The 21094-nt window shown below is 41.2% G+C and overlaps 1 long non-coding RNA gene across 1 annotated transcript in view; it reads right to left on the reverse strand.

The window, feature by feature from the left end:
• The window catches only part of LOC106014863 (uncharacterized), a 64774-nt gene extending 53627 nt beyond the window's left edge, over window positions 1–11147 (reverse strand). The window contains exon 1 of the long non-coding RNA XR_001186486.5: window positions 7945–11147. This is a non-coding gene — a long non-coding RNA (uncharacterized lncRNA). The remainder of the gene's footprint in view (window positions 1–7944) is intronic.
• Between the last annotated feature and the right edge of the window lie 9947 nt (window positions 11148–21094).

The raw sequence follows: 21094 nt of genomic DNA on the forward strand, positions 1-21094 counted from the left end.
CCCTGTGGCAAGTGGCTCCATCCACCTCACCATATACCCAGGCCACAGAGCGCCTCCCTCTCCTAATAGAAGAGCTACTTTGGTTTTGCTCTTGCTGGGCAGCACACAAGCAGCACATCACTGTCAACAGCCTGCAAGAGCATCATGGTGTTTGAGGGAAAGTAAAACCCTGTCCTTGGGCTCAGTGCCTGGATGATCAGCTGAGCAGCGTACGGGGGCTTGCTAAACCTTCCTAGCACCGTCCCAAGATTAGGGCATGCCTTTGGAGCCTGCAACAGCTCCTAGCCACACAGGGCTCTTTGGCAGCTGTCATGACAACAATGCCTGTCAAATTCATGGAAATGCTACTTACTCTCCTGTGAGGAAATTCAAGTTAAGGTTAATTGGTACAGAGCATAAAACAGAACTTTACTTTTTGGAGGTTCAGATCACCCCACAGTTCCATCTCTTGTGGAAGAAATTCTGGCAAGGACTTAGTCAATCTCCAGTCTGGCTTTTCAGGTGCTTCAGCAGCTAACTGGATTTTAGTGTGTTTGATGATATACTCCCCACATCAGAAGAATGGCAAAACACTCAAACAGGGTGCCAAATCGATGAGAGAGTCATCATTTTCACACAATTGGCCTAGAATGAACCATTTTTTGCAGTAATTTGCCACTTACTTCTGTTTTCCTAGTTCATGCCTCAGTTAAATCTATCCCATGATCAAGCTTAGTGATTTATGTGAGTAGATTGGTATCCTGTTCCCATAGAATAGGTATCTGATCTTTCAGATTTTTTTTTTTCTCATTACAGAATTAATAAAAGTGAAATACCTTTCCTAATAGTTTCATAATTGCATCTCAGTCTTTGCTTAATTTTCCTTTAAATAAAAGTCTGTAGTTCTGTAGGACGTGAATGCCAAGTATATTCCAAGCCTCAAAGAAGAGATCTCAGAAAAACAAATTTAAATAACATTAATGTCAACAAAAGTAGTTCTGAGTGCTATATTCTTTATCTGTCATGACTAGACAGATGAAAATCTGATAGCAATTTTACCTTTAGGTTTGTTTGCTTGTATGTCTGTTTAACAGGCTCTGTACAAATTTTCCTCACAGAATGACTAACAGAAATATGACTGACCCTTGTGCACCTTTTGTAGTTAATTCATTAGGTCAACTTTAACCACTAAGCCCCTGGTCAGGTTATTCCTATTAGTGATAAGGAGCAATTAACCTTAAAAGTTTGAAGTCAGGTAGATGAGCCTATTCCGCAAGGTCTCTTGGCTCCACCCTTGTTAAGTGAAATCTGCCAGGTGTGGATCATTTGACCTTTCCTATATAGAAAGCATGAAGACTTGGGCTAAGATTGGTTCCCTAGGGGAGTTTGAGGCTCAGGTTATCTAGGGTGCTTTTCTATCATGGTGAAGTGAAAGTATTCCCCTATTCTCTAGTAGGCTGCTTTTTCTGGCTTTTTTTTTTTTTTCTTCATGTTTTCTACTGCCTTTTTCTATTGTCTCTGTGAAACAGTTTTAGAGACTCTATGAGCTTGTTACATTGGTGGTGTTCTCTCAGTACAGTAAAAATTTGGTGGTACTACTTCACTGTGAGCTTGTTGGAAGTGACTCAAGTTCAGAAGCTGGCAGGTAAGTGTCCCTGGGTTCTACTCTTATTGAAATGTTGGGGAGTTTGAGTGCTTCCTTCACCTTATCTGTTCTCGGTGAAATTACTTATATTGGTTCTAAGGTCCCTTCCTAGCCCTTAAGGAAAAAATATATATATATATTAAAAGCTCAAGAGCACACAGGTAATCCTGACTTTGAAGAATGTTCTTAAGTATTTGTTAAGATTGAACAACAGGCTGTGTGAAAATGTTGCCTTAACGTGAACTCAGATTTTGGTAAGTAGAAACATTTGGATAGATAGTGGTGGCATTATCATTACTTTCACTAAATGGAAATTGTGAGAATGTGCTGTTCATAAAAGAAATGCTGCTTTCACAATATGCAAGTCAAAAGCCTTTAAATTACCAGAAGTTATAGCTTCAAGGAGATAACTTGAAGGAAAGAAATCATTGTTGGACATCTCCCCCTGACCCCTCCATAGACTGGTTCCCTGAAGAAAAAGCATGAAAGGTGTTATTGTTAATAGTTTCTGAGGTAGGGTCAGGGGAAGATGTTTTTTCCCCACTTGTTCACTCTCCCTTTCTTTTCCTCCAGGTGAATTTTGGAAAGCTACCATAACTTTGAATATCCTTGGGATGTTCAGATCAGCATGTTTTTATTATGCCTTCTGAATGCACTTCAGGTTTTGTCTAAGGTTAAACAGCTACTTAAGAGTGTCATCCAGAGATCTGTCCAGAGGCAGGATAGTTATGCATGGCAGGGAGAATGAGAGGGTATGGACAGGCATCGAAAGCAGCGGGCATCTGAAGTGCTTTGGAAATTCATCCTTCAACAACTGGGAAAAAAACAAACAAACAAAACAAACAAACAAAAATGGTAGGGTGTCTGAAAAAGGTGTGTCATCACTCTGGCAGTACCAGACATATACAAATCACTGTAGTGTGCTGGTGTTTGGCCTATGCTTATCAAGCTGTGTCTGATGCCAATATAACCCCAGTGACAGACCCTGCAGTGACTTCAACCCCTGAGACAGGCCCAGCAGCCCCTCCAAGCCCTAAAACATGCCCCAAGGCTGAGCCAGGGAAGCAAACTGTACCAGTGTCATTTGCACCTATAACCAAGATGAAAAAATTGTTTAGAGAGATTGTTGAGAACACAGAGAAACTCATGTTAAGACTAGGTATGGAGAAGACAAGGTTGGGCCATCAGAGGAACAGGAGGATGAAAATGTCACAAAAACAACAGTAGGGAACAGGAAGGTGAAGATGTCGAAAAAACAACAATAACTACCCAAAACCTATAGCAGTGTGAGCTACAAGATGTGCAAAAAGACTTTGGTCATGGTATAGGTGAGCACCTTGTCACCTGGCTGTTCTGGTGCTGCGACACTGGAGCCAATAGTCTGGAATTAGAGGGCAGGGAAGCTATGTGGCTGGGATCCCTTGCTAGAGATGCAGACATAAACAGAACAACTGGAAATGGAGCACCAGGCTATGGCCTACGGAAGGTTTCCTGACAGCTGTGAAGGAAAGATATCCCTTCAAGGAAGAACTTGTATGTCTCCCGGGCAAGTGGACCACTATGGAGAAAGGACTCCAGTACCTGAGGGAATTAGCTGTATGGCAGGTGACTTATAGGGACCTAGACTACAAACAAATATTCACAGATCCAGATGAAGTCAAGTGTACATGACTTCACAGAAGTTTTAATGGAATGCACCATCATATGCCAGCTCATTGGCAGTAATGACCTGGCAAGACCATGAGGAACCCACAGTGGATGAATTGGCTAAACAACTCTGGCAGTACAAATAAAGTCTGCTCTTCCCTACAGGCCTGTGTCTTGGCTGCTGAGAAACTTTCTGAAGAGATCCACCACCTTAAAAAGAACTTATTTTCCTCCCTACCTGTACAAACCAGTGTCTCAGCTACTGGGGTAAGCATCCTTCTGTGCAAGGAAGACGATAGACTGGGTACACACCACATGCCACTCTGTGGTTTTACCTACATGACCATGGAGAGGACATGAGAAAATGGGATGAAAAATCTAATTTGAACCTAAAGGCATGGCCCCCAGGCCCTGGCCCAACAGCACCGCTCACAAATAGTCACCATGCTTTCACCTATGGTCTGCGAGCAGTATTTTTGCTTAGGAGAAATATGCACTGGTCTTTGCTTTCTGAAACAACTTTAATTTTTTCCTCCTTGCCCCTTAATTTATTTTTCCCCCTCAGATACACTGCAGATCAGCAAAGGGGGAAATGACATCCTGCCTGAGTATCTGAACACTCTGTGGTTGGAGAGGGCTCTGTCCTTATCCACAGCCTTAACCTCTGCCCTTTCCTTTTTTGAGTACTCTACTGTGAACCTGGCATACACTCTCTCAAGCACCCTCTGCTTGAAACAGTCCAACGAGGCTGATCTGGAGCCCTCTCAGGTATAGGGACATGTCTCAGTCTCTCATTCCACTCATTTCCTGTTCCACAGCCTTACCCTATGTGAAATACCCGAACTCTTCATTTTCGATGACTTGAATGCATCGCACTCTGTGAGGCTGCACTATGCAGAGCTTTTGAAGAACAGTAATAATGAAACCTCTCTAGTGCTTTTCATCCAGTGTGTAAAACCCAACCTTGTGGTGGTTTTATCTCTTCCCTATCCAGGCATGAAACATCAACACACAAAACGGCTGAGTGCTCTGTTCCTCAAAGCTGTCTTCAGTCAACAAACCCTTGCCACCCATAAGGGATTAAATTCATGCTTTCTGTGACAGACAAAGCCATAACTAGAAATTGGCTGTAATGTACTCAGAACAGCTTCTTTAGCTTCTGGTTGAGACAAAGAGAGAGAGGGGGGACTTCAGTGTAATGTGGCCCTTGCGCTTCATAATCTGTGCTCCTCTGGACTCTCATCTGTGATCTCCATGCAGCTGACATACTACACAGTGAAGGCGTTCAGGCTACTGTGGTAGGCAGTTTTTTTTTTTTTTGCAATTTTTACTTCTCTTGGATGACTATTTGCATTGGCACTGTCAATGTTAAATGATTTGAGAGGAAAAGATTCATACTCTGACATTTGCCTTTCACTGCATCCACACAGTTGTTCTGGTTATAACAGTTTCTGCATGGGGGAAAAAAATCCTTTGGAAGTACATGACTATTTTTTTTTTCCATCATCAAAGAAGCCAATTTCACCCAGAGCCTTATTAATAGCGTAGGTGGAAGTGGAACTCTAGCAGCAAAAGCCCAGCAGGCATAATATGCTTGTTTTTCTTTTTTTCTTATTAATGCTAATCCCACATTGCTTATTGCTCTTTTGGAAGAGTCTGATTAGAACAAAAAGAACTGATATTAGCATTAATTGAGAAAAGTTAATCTCACAGTGCAGACAGGTAAATGACCTGCTTGGGACAATGAAGAACTGTGGTGAAATCCAAATCTTCGCTACCATTTTCAGACGAGGGTACTATAGACTGTTAATACTGCAATATGCATTATTAATTATGCATCTATAATTCTTCTACCAACAAAACAGGATTACTTCAGAAACATTTTTTCTCTTATTCTTTCGGTTTTATTAACAAGTAGTGATAGACAATAGCTGAATATCTACAAACTTTCCATGCTTTTCTATCCGGTTCCCAGATCTACCTCTGGCAACACATATGTAGATTCAACACTGATCCCCATGATGTCAGTCTCTATTGAATTTACTGAGATTAGGCTGTGGCCTTTCATTTCCAGCTGTCTGTTGAGGAATGTGCTGAACTGGTTGACCAACGGGAATGCTCATTTTTTCTGTCATTCAGAAATTGTGAAGGTAAAATAAAATGAGCCTTGCAAGACTGATAGCCCTTAGAGTTATCAGAGTAGATATACAGGGGTCCTATTTTAATTTGCTGGAAAGCCTGTGGAAAATAATAGCGTCTGAGCTGGATGTTTGGTTATCCTTTAGCTCTGTTGTTGTCTCTATTTTGATCTGCCTCTAAAGAGCAACCTCATCAGAGTACTGGTGCAGGTGGAGCCAGGTCCTACAGCCTTCCTGGTGGGACCATACTTCACTTCTGCCTTCTGTACGGTCTCCAAAGTGAGTTGAGATAGCTCCAGCTACTCTCCTGTTAGACATCTGCTGGAGAACAGAAAGCTCACGGTACCATAAGGACTCATGTCAGGAAGACCTCCAAAGGGATGAGTTTATCTATTGTCTACACAGTTTTCTGTGACACAGTGCACTTCCTTGCTTGGCTGATGAGCCGAGAGGGCCATTAACTGGAACATTACAAAAATTAATTATGCATAAAATCTGCAGCCTTGATTTGTGCATAAAGTATTCCAAGCTTAATATAATGTTACCAAAGAGTTTTGTTTTATGTTAATAGACTTAATTAACTATTTCTTAAATAACAAAATATAAAATGCCATAAATCTTTTCTCCCCATTTTTTATCCCTAAGACTTGAAGTGTTCACTTTAATCCCCAGTTTCTGATGAGAACATTTATTTTATGCACAACTTTAGCATAGAAATCATCTGCTGGGTTGCTTTTGCTTCCTCAGATTAGTTCTGAAGAACAGGGCGTTGACATTTTTCTTAGTTGTCCTTTTAAACTTTCATATTATAATTCATAAAACGTTGTGATCAAATCCTAACATTTTTACTGTTCTAATTTTATAAATTTTTAAAGAAACCCAAACAACTATCATATCATCCCTCTGTTATTGTAGGGCTGAACACTTCTTATTTACATCTTGGCCCCTTTGCTAAAGAAAGCAAAATATATATATATATGTATTTATTTTATATATATATATACATATATATATATATAAAATACCTTTACCTGAAAGTAAAGGTATTTTCTCCTGGCAGAGAATTGGCAGAGAATTATGTTTGCCCAGATAGATGGCTTTGAAGATCAAAAATCGCTTGTTGCCAGCTGTCTTAGGGGGTAAGGTGGAGGCAGGGAGTGGGTCACATCTGTCTGTACACATCTGTGGGCATCTTACTGCTGCCCACGAAAAACATACCAAGTGCATTTTTTTCCTGTGGAAAGGAAAAGTCATGCAGAAGAACTAACGCAGTCTTGGCTGTATCACATTTCAGAGGATTTTGTTATGACTTAGCAAGGTTTGAATCCCTCTCCTCTTTCATTTGATCTATCTGCTGGGACTTCTTTTACGAGAGAATACATGAAAGCATGATGTTGCCTACTCCTTTGTGTTTGCTGGCCTTATGGAGTTACAGTTCAACAACAACATAGCACAATGATGCTGAAGGAGTTGGCATTAAATAGCATGTTCAGAAGGAGACAGTAAAAAGCCAAGAACATCCACCCCAGCATCCTCTAGGGAAGGTCCTGGCACAAATGTCACCTGCAGGCTACTCATGGCTCAGTCTTCTCCTTTATTGGGGAAAAAAAAAAAAAAAAAAAAAAAAAAAAGCCATGCACAGCTAGAGTGTAGCTAATAAATAAACAGGAAGAGACAGATTCTGAAGGACAGCCCTTAACTTTTTTTATTTCTTTTTTTTTTTTTTTTTTGAGCCCTTTCATGGCCACATGCTTCCCTCAGAAATGAAGGACCAGTTAAAATCAAAGAATCACTTCATAATTCAGCACCATGACAGAACATGAATATGTTTCCGCAAACTGAAGCCTTCTGAGACCTGGAGAGATTGTGGTTTGGCCCATGCTGCCTTCTCATTATGGTTATTTGCTTATGCTAGCATTCACACAATTCCAGACTGACAATCAGGCACTGTTTCTGCCTCACTTACAGCCAAGCAACCACTGCCCCCAAGTGCCCATTTGAAGGCTGTTTTTTAAATTATGGGTTCAGAAGGTTTCACGTGAGTGATGCTCAGATTAGAAGTGAGGCCATCTCACAGGCTTCTGGCCATGCAGTCTCAGCCTGGTTAGGTCTAGCAGTTGCTTTCAAGGCTAGCTCACTTCCTTTAGTATTCCACAACCCATTTTCTCCAAACTGAATACTTATCACCTCTCAAAAAAAAAAAAAAATAAATTAAAAATTAATATATATTTAATGTCTCCATGTCCTGTGGCATTGCCTTTGCACCATACACAATGAAAAACAGTTCCTTGAAAGCCATTTCATCACCAAGATCTGTGCTAGACTACCATGCAGTTTTGGTCTTTCATATACTGAAAAACTAAGTTTTGTTCCATCTTCACCCTGAGTAACACCTCTATGTCATTCAGCATAATTGTCCTTTCTGTTTACTTTTCAAATAAATCAAATGCCCTCTTTCTGTCTAAGTAATATATGTTTCCAGTGGCCATTTTTTTCCTGGAAAAAAGGGATTTCATCTATAAGGCTGTCACTTACCTGAGCAATTATCTCCTTCAAGATGTCTTGATGCCTTACAACCAGCAATTCTTTTCAGGACTCCAGCTCTAACAGACTTTCTCTTCTTTTCCTTTCCCTCTTTTCTGGATGTCCCCTCCAACTTCCTATCCTCATGTCCCTTGAATTAGTGAAGTCTCTTTCCACATGTTTCCTGCTTTCTCCTACCTCTCTTTCCCATACAGAAGACACTTTCTCTTCCGTCCTCCTCCTAGTCTCCTCCACAAAATATCTCCCCACTTCAAAGACCGTCTGTGCCCTTGCCTGACTCCCTGCTGGCAGGACTGATCCTGGTCATTGTGATGGCTCCCATGACAGCTCTCCCAGTGTCAGGGTTACACACTTGGTGTAGCAGAAACTCCAGGGTGGCTCCTCACCAGTGTATGTTCCTTATGTGCCACCAGCTGCTCTGTGTGTCATTAGCTGACAGACTCTTGGTTGTCCTCTGTGTCACCCTGTGGCTCTTTCTTTCAGGTTTTGGACTAGGGATGTTAAGTAGTTTCTGGTAACTGCTCTCCTGAGAGCAGCACCAAAAGGCATAGAAGCCCAGCTCCTCCACACTTCAGCCTTCACCATCCCCTCGGACTGGGAACACAAGTCCCACATGAAATTATCGGCACAGCAGCAGTGCTTCTTAACATCATCCCAAGCAAGTCGGAATCAGTGAGAAATTCATTGCCAGTCATGTGGTACAGCTTTATTCAAATGGGTTGAAGGTAATTAAACACATTCATTTAGAGTGCACAATGCTTGCTTTGTGTTTAGGATAACTATATATGAATGGCTTGATGGCATTTGAGTCTCAGGCATCTGATATCACAGTTAAATAAAACAGGCCATGAATCCACACTACAATAATATTTACTTGAAATGAGGGAGTGAAACAAAAGAAGAGAGACCACAATAGTGCTTTCAAGCCTCAGCAGATTTGTGATTTGTGCTAACTTGGCTGTAATAATCTCCTTTATCTAGGTTGATGTATCCATCAGAAATGTTGGCCTGAAAACCAAGGAAAAAATTAAATGTCAGTAAGCTAAAAGACGTTTTTTACCTCTGTGACAGAAACAGCCTAGTTCTGATCCCTTTGTCACTATTAGAAATTTAAAGCATGTGATTTAAAAGTTCAGTTTGTATTGTGTATACACACATTAGGAAAAACATATGGAAATGCTTTCCCTATTCAGGCCAGTGAGTAATGCAGCAGTGTCTGGATTTCTCTCCCACACACATGGAGTGATTGAGCAGAAACCTAGCTAGTAGGCTGAGAAAGGGAAAAAAAAAAAAAAGTCCTGTTCGGTTAATGTGATACTTTGCAATCAGGTCAGCAACACTTCTAGGGCTGTTCTACCAACGACTCCCCTGTGGTATTGTGGCTTTACAAAGCCTGTCTGGAAGCAGCAAATAATTGCCAGCAGGCAATAGAGAATTTTAAGAAAAAGGAGAGAAGAGAAAACATAAAATCAGGTACCTGCCTGTTCTGCCCAAGAGGCAGCTCAGAGCCCTGCAGCATGTGGTGCTCAGGGAAGAGGAATTCAGGGGAAGCCTCTGGAGCAGTGCTCCTGGGCAAGTTGCAGAGTGCTGCTGAGCAGGTCCAGCCGCACTGACAAGGTAGCCACCTCTGGCTCGGCTTGTCCTTTGATTAATTTCAGGTTTTACTTTTTAACCTTTAAATATACCGTATGTGTCCACCAACCCAAGTGTTGGTTTTATCAAAGACAAGCCAACAGTGGAAAGGGAGCCTGGCAAGTCTACATATGCACTTTATGTAGACTAGAGAAATATGCAGGCATAATGCCTTTATTCTACATCTGGAACTCTCTCCTTTCTAAATCAGCAGTCATTTTATTCTGGAAGCATCTCTAACATGTACAAAAAGAGCCTGTATGAACTCAAGGTGTTCTTTCATGCTATGTTAAAACTGGAGACTAACATTTCACCAGGTTTTGTAGTTGGCATTGTTGCTTTCCATCAGCTCAGCACTTCGTGCAATTTCCTGGCTAATTACAGTCAACAAATGACAGAGTTTTACTCAGTCTATTTGAGAAAAGATGCCTCTGATGTGCTTGAGATATGGCACAACTGTAAGACACGGGGAGGAGCAAGACTGCTGGGAAGTATGTTATTAATAGAGAGCTCTTTCAGTGGTTTTAGTGGGGGGAAAGTCCCTCACACGCTAGGGCAGCCAGGGAATATTATGTTGCATAAGCAAGTCTGATTGGCTTCTCCCAGCTAAAGCAGTGCTCTATCCCAGTGCTGTCAGGAGGTGTTATTTCCAGAGCCATGAGCCTGTTGGTTACCCATTTGTGTTTCACACATACCCTGACTTTTTAAACAGACAAGCTTATTTCCAAGCAGACTGAGTCTCATTAACTACATAATGTGGAAAAGAAACAAGCATTTATAATTTACTCATAGCTGAAAAAGCAGTTGTAAACTCTTTAGCATCCATCATTACAGTTTGGTTTGGGTTATGTTACATGATGGTATAAGTTTTAGAACAAATTCAATTGTAATGCCTCTTTGATTTTCAGTATCTGAGCATTTGATAGCATTAGAGATCTCCCCCTCCCTCCCAACTCCAGATGGCAACCAACTATAGCAAACTGAGTTTCTGATGTATTTACTTCCAAAATGAGGATTGAGCTGTGTTACACACGTTACTTTCTGTACTACACTGACTTATTTGCAGGCCAGACTTAACATGGATACCACTGCAAGCTGCAAAATGATTTAGTACATTTTAGTACTAATCTGGTAGTAGCAATACCATAAATGGGATCACTTTCTTTGATGTATCTTAATTATATTAGACTTTCCTTCAACTAATTACTACCTTATTTACTTAGAGGTAATAGCTCATAGCCACGAAACCATACATACATTAAAAAAATAAAAATAAAAAAAGTCCTAATTTTCACCTTCTTATTGGTGTCTTGTTTCTCATTCAAAAACATTAAGGCACACTTCTTCCTACCTACTGTCCTGATTCCCTCTGTGCACCTCACAGTTTAACTGCTAGGTGCCCTGCTGCCTTCTAGTTCTGGGGTTATGCACAAATTAACATGAAACATTTATCAAAAACCTCAGATGTACCTGTCTGGGTTCAGCTTCTGTTCAAAATGAGCTGCAGATCAGAGGGATGTTCCATGTGTTGCATTAACTTTTCATTAAATCTGGGCACAAGCCTTCTCTACTAGAATTTTCCTTAATGAACAACCTTACTATTCACTACCAGCCAACTTTTCCACTCTGAAATCTACTCGGTGGAAACTGTTCCACAGGGCGAATTGTATAGTAGCTGGCAAAGGAATAGTGGATTTCTTTCCCTCTCTTTCCTTCTGGTGAAAGACAAAGCCATGCAAATTTGAGCAGCATGGAAAGCGGACTTGTTGCTCTGGGATATGACCCAATGAAAATTGGATTAATTCAAATTTATATCTGTTATAAAAGGAAGAATCAACGGATTACCCACATAGAGAACAATGCAGAAAGAGAGGGGAATTGCCTTTGAACCTGAATTTGTAGGGTGCATTCAGCTCTTGGGCCTTGCTTTAATTTTGGATTTAAAAGAAACCCAAGGCAGTTACTGAGTACTGCAAGGTCTTCCCTCTGCACCTCAGGAACAGTCCCATGAGGTGAGTTGGTGTCTTCAGCCTGCAGGTGGCACACAGAGAGCACCAAGCCGGGTAGAAAATACACATGGGCACATGCACGATGCATGGAGACACCAGAGGCAGGCAATAATAAAGATAATTTCCTAAATTGACTATTGAGTCAATGCAGCCTTCACTTTTCACAGTGCTACAGCGGCCCTCAGCTGACTTGAAAGACCTGCTCACAAACACGTTTTCCATCAGTGATATGCTTAGGGGCAAAAAAGAAAAAAAGGAAAGAAAGGAAGAAAGGAGGAAATCAATAGGATACATTATTTTAAACTAGGAATATCCTGCTCCAAGTAAGACATACCTAAAAATCATCATAGCTAATGAAGACAACGTATAGAAAGAAAAGTTATTCTCCAGTGAAAAGCAAATACATGCAAAAGGAGTTAAGCCACTTCTGATTTGGCATTGAGACATTTGTCACTGCTCAGCATGCAACAACAAATACGAGTTTGTCTGTACTTTACCTTTTTATTACACCAATGGGACACAAGAACTTATTTAATGTTAATTCTAGTTTGGGGACTGAAATTAATTTTATATGGAATTTGTCATCTTCTGAAGGTGTAAGCCATAATCTTTGAAAAAAAAAATAAAAATTTCTGTATGAAGATAACTTCACAGGGCCACAGCATCAGACCCATGGAGAAAGATGGGCCAGTCAACAGAAAGGGAGGACAAGCTCATCTGTGTATCAGGCAAGTTAGGCATTGATCCAGCAAGGTCATTAAGCATGTTCATGTTCTAAAACTCTTGTTTGACCAGGATGAGAAACAGAGAAGCTTGTCTCAGTGGGCTGCCCTAAGTTTAGGCTTTTGAGCTAGCATCACACTTTACAGAAGAGGCATTTTTAGGTTATATCAATATTAGCTGTTTCAGAGAACAAAAGAGCTGGCAGCAGTTCCACTGGAAAACCTTTAATCAAAGTAACTGACATGAAAAAAAAAAAAAATTGTCAAGGCTAGTGTAGATGGCATTTTGTTTGGCATAATTTCGCTCTTTGTCATTATTGTGGTCATCAGAAGAAAAGGCTTCACAGTGCATTAACGCTTTTATATTAAGCCGTATCACTGAAGCAACTGTGCCTTTTGTGTGTGTAATGTGCAGCAACATAACAAGGTATTGACTGGTGCCTGGAGTTCACTGCTAAGGGTGGAGGAAAACATCACAACAAATAAACTGGTAAACAGTTATTGGTGGCGTTCCGTGCAAGGGGCATTCAGGGCAGTACTGCCTGGTCACAATTACTGCATTTCACTGACACAACACTGAATATTTAGAATGAGGAAGTGTTCTGGGTCTGTTGCTGAAAATATATTCCCTAGTGACTGGCAGCTTGGTAATGCATGAAATGACTACAGCTATGAACACACACACAGGGTGATAAGAGAAACAGCATCTGCAACCGAGGAGCATGGGTTGCTGCACCTCCCACCAGAGCCAGAGGTGGGATGCAATGAATTCCTCCGGGAACATAAGTGTTCCCCTCTGACAAAGCTCTGGCAGTCACCACAGATGTTGGTGACACAGATGTTGATGATTTTCATGTTGGGATACAGCTAGATGTATCTATGTTGGAACCGATATAACCACACTCATGGTGTGCACAGTTATTTTAGTTATTTTCACACTCTTTTATTTCTACATGCTATCACTTCTTTACATTGGTCTGTACCTACATGCCCTTTGTATGGTATCCCTTGTCGAGGAAGTAAATATTTGGGAACTATAAAAAACAAACAAGCAGAAGTCAGCCTAAGCGTGGGGGATGTAGAAGAGTATTTCTTGGCAGCAGGAACATTTATGTCTGGAAAACAGTGGCATCAGCAAGATCTGAGGATTTCTCTTCACCTACTGCTGCTCCAGATATAAATGTGAATGGTTAGGGGAACAATCCATCAGACCTCAAGCAACAAACAAAAAGAGGACAAGCGCTTCTCAGGTCTGTATTTTCATTTCTCTTCTCCTTGATATTTATTTGAGCGCGTCTTGCAGTGCCCCAAGTGTACCCAGGCCTCTTTCCTGATGTAGCATCTCCTTTAATAATGTAGTCTGTGCAAATTGCAGCCTCACAAACTGCAGCCTCATCACAGTGGCAGAGACACAACACAAGCAGGCGCTTTCCCCTTATAATCCTTTACCATCAAACAAGCCAACAAATAGAAAAATCTTCATTTGCTTTGAGACACCCCATGGCAAAGCAGATCAAGCTGCACTTTTCCTTAGTTACAGCTCTATCTCCACCCTGCAAGATTAACGAGCAGTGCTGTGAATTGGGGGTATCTGTACTGCCAGGGATTGCTTGCAGCCATTGCCAGCCAAAGTGCAGCAGCAGCACAACGATAGCTGTTACACTGTTTATCAAGAACTGCAATCTGTGCTGCTTCCCCACCATTAAAATGATCAGTGCAGCGCCCTGGATCAGCCCGTGTCAGTGCCTGTCGCCTGATTCATGTATGATGTGGAAGGATGCGCTTCTAGGAAACCGCTTCTTTTCTTCAGGGCAGACAGGATGATGTGAGATAAAACGAAAGTTTACTAGGCAGCATTGATTTAATGATGTTAATAAACCACAGCTATTAGTTCAATTACATAAGAGCAGGTTACCCTGTCAGCCCTAATACCAGAAGATGATAAATGCAGATTAATTTCAGCTTCTTTACCTTATTCAGTTCTCCAGATAGGGAATGAAATGCCTGAGTTTATCTTTTTGTAAATGGCTCATAGTTTAATACTGACTTATAAATCCTTTTTTCTGGCAAAGGAAATTCTTTGCTCTCCTCTTAAGTAGGGCTGAAATTGCCCTCAGTTTGCCGTTATTTGTTGATTAAGAAGTGAGCCAGATTGAGAGGTGTTACTTTTTGTTTTATTCTGATTTGGAGCAGCCAGCTGGGAAGGCACCCAGCTAACTGGGTATCACTCTACTGGTGTGGGGGGTCCAGATGACTTTGTACCATTGTGGCATGCCAAGGCACCAAACAGGCAGGATAGTATCACCATAACTCAATGTATTAGTAGTAGCAGAGGCACCAAACAGGACTTGAGCCTCCACGCCATGTGCTGCACAGAACCAAATACACGTAGACATGCAGAGCTGGCATGGTCCCCCAAATGTCACCTCGTCATCTCATATTGGGAGCTGCCTGACCCCACAGCCCCACTCTCTGAGCCACATTTACATGCTCCCAGCAATGAGCGAGGTAAGGCAGCTGTGTGTTAGCTCCTGCACAGGGGGATACTTCGGGTCCATGCTCTGCCCTGCATTGTTGTCTCATGGCTGTGAAGACATGCCTTTAATTAGCTGCTTAGAGCTAGCATCGAGCTGAGGGCAAGAAAGGAGAGGGCATCCCATTCTGCCTCGGGTTTCGCTTAATTTCCTGCAGGTATATTTTGCCCCTTGATCCTGTCCCTCACTCATTAAATAAAGGTCTAAACAACAGTGGCCACCCCAAATTATGGCACTGGAAGTAACAGATGTCCATGTATTGAAAGTGTAGTACTTCTAGGCTAGGAATAGACAGGCCATATAAAATGTATTTAAAATACTCTTTCAGAGTTATTATAATTATCCTATTATAAAGCATATTGCAAAAATAACACCCCTGGATAAGGGTCTTTCAGGCCAAGTTTCATTTCAGAATGAACTCTCACAGCACTTAATATCACTGTGAGGCTGTTAATTATATCTTGGCAGAAACAGGACCTGTATAATTAGGCTGATGTGTTTGACAACCTATTTTTCACAAAAAAAAAAAAAAAAGTTGACCACAAATAATTCTTGATCAACCTAACAACCTTCCTGTTTGAAAACCTGTATGAAAATGTGAAAGACAGAGTCCATCTTACCTCTCTAGTGGTTATGGTATGATTTGGAGGGACTTACTGAATAGTTTGAAGCCAGTTTGTTAGAATGAGCTGAGAGGTGGTGAAAGAGCCTTACGTCTTGAGCTGTGAGAAGGCAGTTGAACACGCAGCTTTTCCTATATGTTTTTCTTTTCTCACCTTTCTTCTTCCCCATGCCAAGATCCCCGCTGTGGTGGCTGTGCTCTGGCATTTCAGAACCCCAGATGCCTCTCTAACAGGAGCAGTGTTAGCCACGAGCATTCTGGCCATTATGTCAAAAATAAAATTCCCAACATTTCAGCCACCTTTAGGTCATGAAAGCTTAGATGAGAGGAGGGGTAGTTAGAGACCATCTCCCCCCCACCATGAATGTTCTATCTCATATGCCAGTGGTCCCTTGCAACATCCCTACTCAAAGGAGGTGGAAGAAGCATAGCTAAGGTCTTCAGCAGCCACAGACCATGGAAGGGTCCTGTATTTTGGAGAACTCAGATACGGCCTCTGTAGGCAGACAGGAAGGACTGTTCTATCACAAGCAAAACAGTGTTTGTTTTCAGGGTATCCCATGGTGAGACCATGTTATGTGACTTCTTCAGCCCATCAGTAGCTATACTGGGTCTGGCTGGGATGATGTTAGCTTTCTTTATAGGAGTCCCTATGTATTGCTCTGTGTTGGTAGTGGCTAAAACAATGTTTATAGCACACCAGTGTTTTGGCCATGACTGAACAGTGTTTGCACACTTTGGCCCCTGCAAGTTCTCTGGAGGGAGACAGGAGATCAGGAGAGGGCAGAGACAGGACAGCCATACTCAGCAAAGAGCCTTAGTAGAGGAAAATGAGATTTATTTTTTTGGCTTCTGAGGTGGCTGTTACTTGGAGCCTGGCTAGGCATTGGTTTTCTTGTGGGAGGTGATGAATTATTGTCTTTGTTTTGCTGTTGTTGTTTTTCTTCACCTATTATACTATCATAATCTCAAACCATGAGTTTTCTTGCTTTTGCTCTTCCTATTCTCTTCCCTTCCCACTGGGAGAAGGTGAGTGGGCGAGCAGCTGTGTAGGTGCTTGTTTGTTGGCTTTGGTCAACCCATATCAAAAGCAGAAGGTTAAAACATTTGTAGCTTGAGACTAAGCTGCTCCAAAACAAATCAGTTTCCTTTCTGCCCATCTGTCATTGAACTCCCTCCACCAAGAAGGGCTGTTCATGGCTTGCAATAATAGGTATTTGGGGGAAAATGAGCAGGAAAGTGGACTTTGGTTTTGTAAAGCTTAATTTAGGAAGTGGTAAATAATGGATAGAATTGGATAGAATGGTAAATATTCCCAAACTTATCAAGAACCCTTACTCACCTTTACTTTCAAAGTGTGAGGACAGCCAAATACCCCTCAGATTGACGGTTTCATTTCACCTTCTTTCAAAAGTAACTTAAGAGAATATCACATGGTTCATAAATTTTTAAGGAAACGAGACAGTAAACATGAGGTGGCTGACCCACTTTACTCCCAGCAGCTGAGTGGAGCTTGATTTTTAAGTGCCCATATTGCAGCAATATGTCTTGGCTTAAACTCTGCTTATTGAGGTTTAAGCTAAGGGGTGATATTGCACAGCAGGGAGAAGATAAAGTCCTACATGGGGTTATTTAGAGGGATTGAGCTGGAGGAAGTTGACTCAGTGGGCACAGTCACATGCTTGCATTTGGTCAAGAATATTCATCTCTCATGCTCTGTGTTCAGTAGAGTCCTCTGGTATGAAGCAAACCTTGTCTTCTCCCCAGTGTGGAGCCCAGGTACTCTCTTTTTGGGATGAAGGGCTATTTGCTGAGTTGGTGAAAGGTTTCAGAGGTTTGGTGTTCTTAATAAAAATTTTAGTTTAGATTATTATATTAAAATAGCATCAGTGGCAGGAAGTATTTCAATTGGAAAGGTCCAGTAGACTTTGTTTTCTGCAGAATTATGTCCATTCTATACCTGACACTACAGAAGGGAATATTCTTTTAAGAAAACAACCTGAAATCAAAAGTTAAAGTCTTGAAGTGCAGGAAATGCCCTAGAATCATGTTCCAAGGACAATAGTTCTGTTTAGTGCAAAATCACTAATACTTTCAAAAGCGGTTACTAACCATCTGCCTCAACAACGCCGTAGGTTGAAATGAAGCTTGAGATTCAAAGCCCCTTTCTCTCATTCCATTTGATTTGTCAAATAAATGTGGTAAATTGTTTGATAAATGGCTGCTGAAATTTAAACCTCTTGTGGAGTAGATTGTGGCCCTTTGGCTAAGAGGAAGAAGAAAAGTTGAACTCTACAGAGACTGAGGAAGAAGGTCTGGGACATGGTATCCATGGAGAAGCACACAAACAGACTTTTTCTCTTTTTCTGCAAATGAGGTTAGCAATGGTTTTTCTTTGATTGATTGATTTTTGTTTTAAGATTTATATACCCATAACTACTGCCACTAATAAGCGTGTATGTTGGTGCAATGCCCAATCATTTCAACCTGATGAGAATCATTCCAACGCTCCTCTACAAAATGATGATAGTCTTTGCTTCCTATTATCCTGCAATACTTGGTATATTTTTATTACACTGGAAACCTTGGCACAAGTGATCTGTCTATGGCTGCATTTACAGCCAACCATTCTTGTTTTCAAGGAGTTGAACATTAAGATGTTTGCTAAGTAGGATGAATTTCCTTATACCTCAATGATATTTAAAATAATCCTTTGGATCATTCGTGCAGTTTCTCCTCCAATTGAAATGGATTCCCTAAGCCTTGTGAAACTGTGGGCTGATTTATTTCAGACTCATTTCTTCCAGAAACCCTTCTACTTCTCAAAAATATTTTTAATGTAATACCTACACTAGTGTTCTTCACTTGAGCACTCAAAAGGAGTGAAGTGTCATTATCTTCAGCTTTCCAAGCAGACACAAACTAATACAGAAAAGGAATTCATCTCACTCAACTTCAGCCATGTAGAAGTTAAGCATCTGGTCTAAGCCTGCTTTATGTAGGCTCCTTCTGTAGTCCTCCTAGAGAAACATCCCTTCAGGATTGATTAATCCCATCTCAAAAAGGCACTTCTCTTAGAGGGGTACAGTTTACCCTCTGGAGATGCTTTGGCTGGGGTGACATCAGAAGGATGTGAAAGGGCAACAAATAGTATTTAGGTATCCCAGTTTCTTAATCCAGCACCTCTAATCCCTGTACAAGTACACAAACAACTGAGAACATAAATTGTTCATTCTAATACTGTGGGTTTTATGCAAAGTTTTGTGATTTTATGCTGCTTATTTCATTTTATATATGTTTATTTACATATGCATGTATTTAATTTTATTGTATTCAGTTTTAAATAGTAGCAACAGCACTCAGCAGACTTCACTGCAGTGTTTTCAGGGAGTGGCCAAGGTGGGCAAGGGCTGAGAATCTAGAATTTTTGCTAGAACTATTGTGTGTCCAGAGGCCACTCTACATCTTACAGATCCATTCTTATTTTGTTCTCTGCATGTGCATATTATAATTTATACAAGTATCATGCCCTGGTAAAAGATAAGTGCCTGAGCTGTTTTAGATCTTCTCTCAATATGCTGTGACTATGTGCACATTTACCTGCACAGTAATCTATGCATGATGACTATGAGACCTCTTGATTGCCATCACTGTCTGGATGCTGGAAGCATTTCTTGTGCTCTTACGTTTGTAATTCTGTGTCTTCAAGGTATGTAGCAATTGCATGCTAACTTCTGTTTCTCTATCTGTTGGTAGTTAAGGAAAGTTGCGTTTTAAAGCAGTTGTGTGCCCAAACTTCCTTCTTTTCTGAAAGAGAGAATTGTATAAGGAGACATTTTTAGATTCATGTCTTTGATGGACTTACAGACACTACAGACTTCTAGGGTGTGGGAAAAGGCTTACAAAATAACATGCTACTGCTACTCATCCACTGTCTTATAGATGCCTGTCTTTCTGAAACCCATACTCAAGTGCATGTTTTTCTCTTCGAATCAGTGAGTTAAAAGAAATGAAATTATAATTTGCCATGGACATCATTGCCCTGTTAACATTCCATCCATATTTTCGTATTTCTGTTTATATATCAGGAAAGCAGTGACCTGTGGAGGCCAGAGAAGCAAACTAGTAAGCAGGGAGAAAAATGGACTCTTCACAGTTCCCGATCTAAGCAGGGGGACTTTCCAAAGACGGAACTGCCTTCAAAAACAGTGTCACTGAACTGGCAGGATCAGCCAACTGCATCAGCCAGTGAGTCCACCTTTCCCAGTTTCAAACCCTGACCACCAAAGAGACCAGGGTTGTACACCTTTGGATTAGTAAGAAACTGAAATCATGAAGGACAAGCCCAGCTATGCAATGCAATTAATGGACAAATTCTTATCCTTCACTTGCACTGAGTGACCCCTTACTGAAAGCAGTAGGGCTGCTTGGGAAGAGAGGCAATTGGGCTAAGAGAGTGAAGGGAAAAGCAACTGCTGCAATTTCCAACCCTGCAAAAAGAACCCTGACTCTACAGTTACATAAATGGATTGCCAGTGGTAAAGGGATTCGTCAGCAAGGATCTGGTGCTGCAGTAGGACGCTGGAGGACTGAAAGATATAGCTGCATATGCTCCTTAGCAGCAGTTCCTGTTAAGTAAAATGAGTCCTGTGTGTAAGGGCTGTACTCTGACAAATGGCCTCACTTCCCTACCCTGGGTCCCACCCTGTGAATAATGGGAGAGTTATAGCAGATATTCCAAGAGCAGCCGAGCAAAGCATGTTTACTTTCAAAACAGTGTTCCCTATGGATAAGCACTGAGCCTACTTGGCACCTGCATGAGGAAGTTTGCTCTGATTATGATCTGACTAAACAAAATAATTTGGGGCTTAATGTATGCAAAGCAGAGAGCCTTTTCCTAGTGCTTGTGCAAACTGAAAGGAGAACTGGGCAGCTTCAGGTAAGGTGTGACCACAGCAAGCCCTTAGTGGAACCAATACATGATTGATTACTGTCATTTTAAGGAGGCTGAGTGTTGGTTATGGAAAGTGCAGCTTGCAGGGCTGAAAAGGTAACATATTTTCGCTCTGCTCTGTTCAGATAAATGAATGTTGCCAGAATTCAATGGGAGGCTGCTGATACTGGACCTGTAACCACCTTGTCCAGGAGCATGGAGAGCCATGAATGTAACAGTACATACAGATCTGTACAGACAGGAGGTGGAAAGCAAAGGGCACTTTGTGGACAGCCAATGTAATGCCTTTCCTGAGCAAGTGAAAAACAAGAAAGGGAGCACATAATTTTCTTTAGCATAAGAAAGACTTCCAAATAAGAACTGAATTTGGAGACCAAGTCTAGCACATATTAATTTGCAAGTAATCACCAGGATACTTTAACCACTAGAGCATTTGGTTTAAGAATAAGGGAATCACATGCAACACGTCTGCTAGTGTCTGTATAGTAGTAACGTGGGCTGCCTTTCTTTTTATAGTAAGATTTTTCTGCTCATCTGTGCAACTAACCCTTTAAAACTCCCAGATCTGAAGACAGTCAGAGAAACTCTTTCTGAGAGCATTCACATAAACGTTTTTCTGGAGAAGGACGCTATTTTTAATAAGCAGCTGCTAAATGGATCAGTGCTCC

The sequence above is a fragment of the Anas platyrhynchos genome, chromosome 1, assembly GCF_047663525.1.
Source record: "Anas platyrhynchos isolate ZD024472 breed Pekin duck chromosome 1, IASCAAS_PekinDuck_T2T, whole genome shotgun sequence".
Taxonomy (NCBI): Eukaryota; Metazoa; Chordata; class Aves; order Anseriformes; family Anatidae; genus Anas; species Anas platyrhynchos.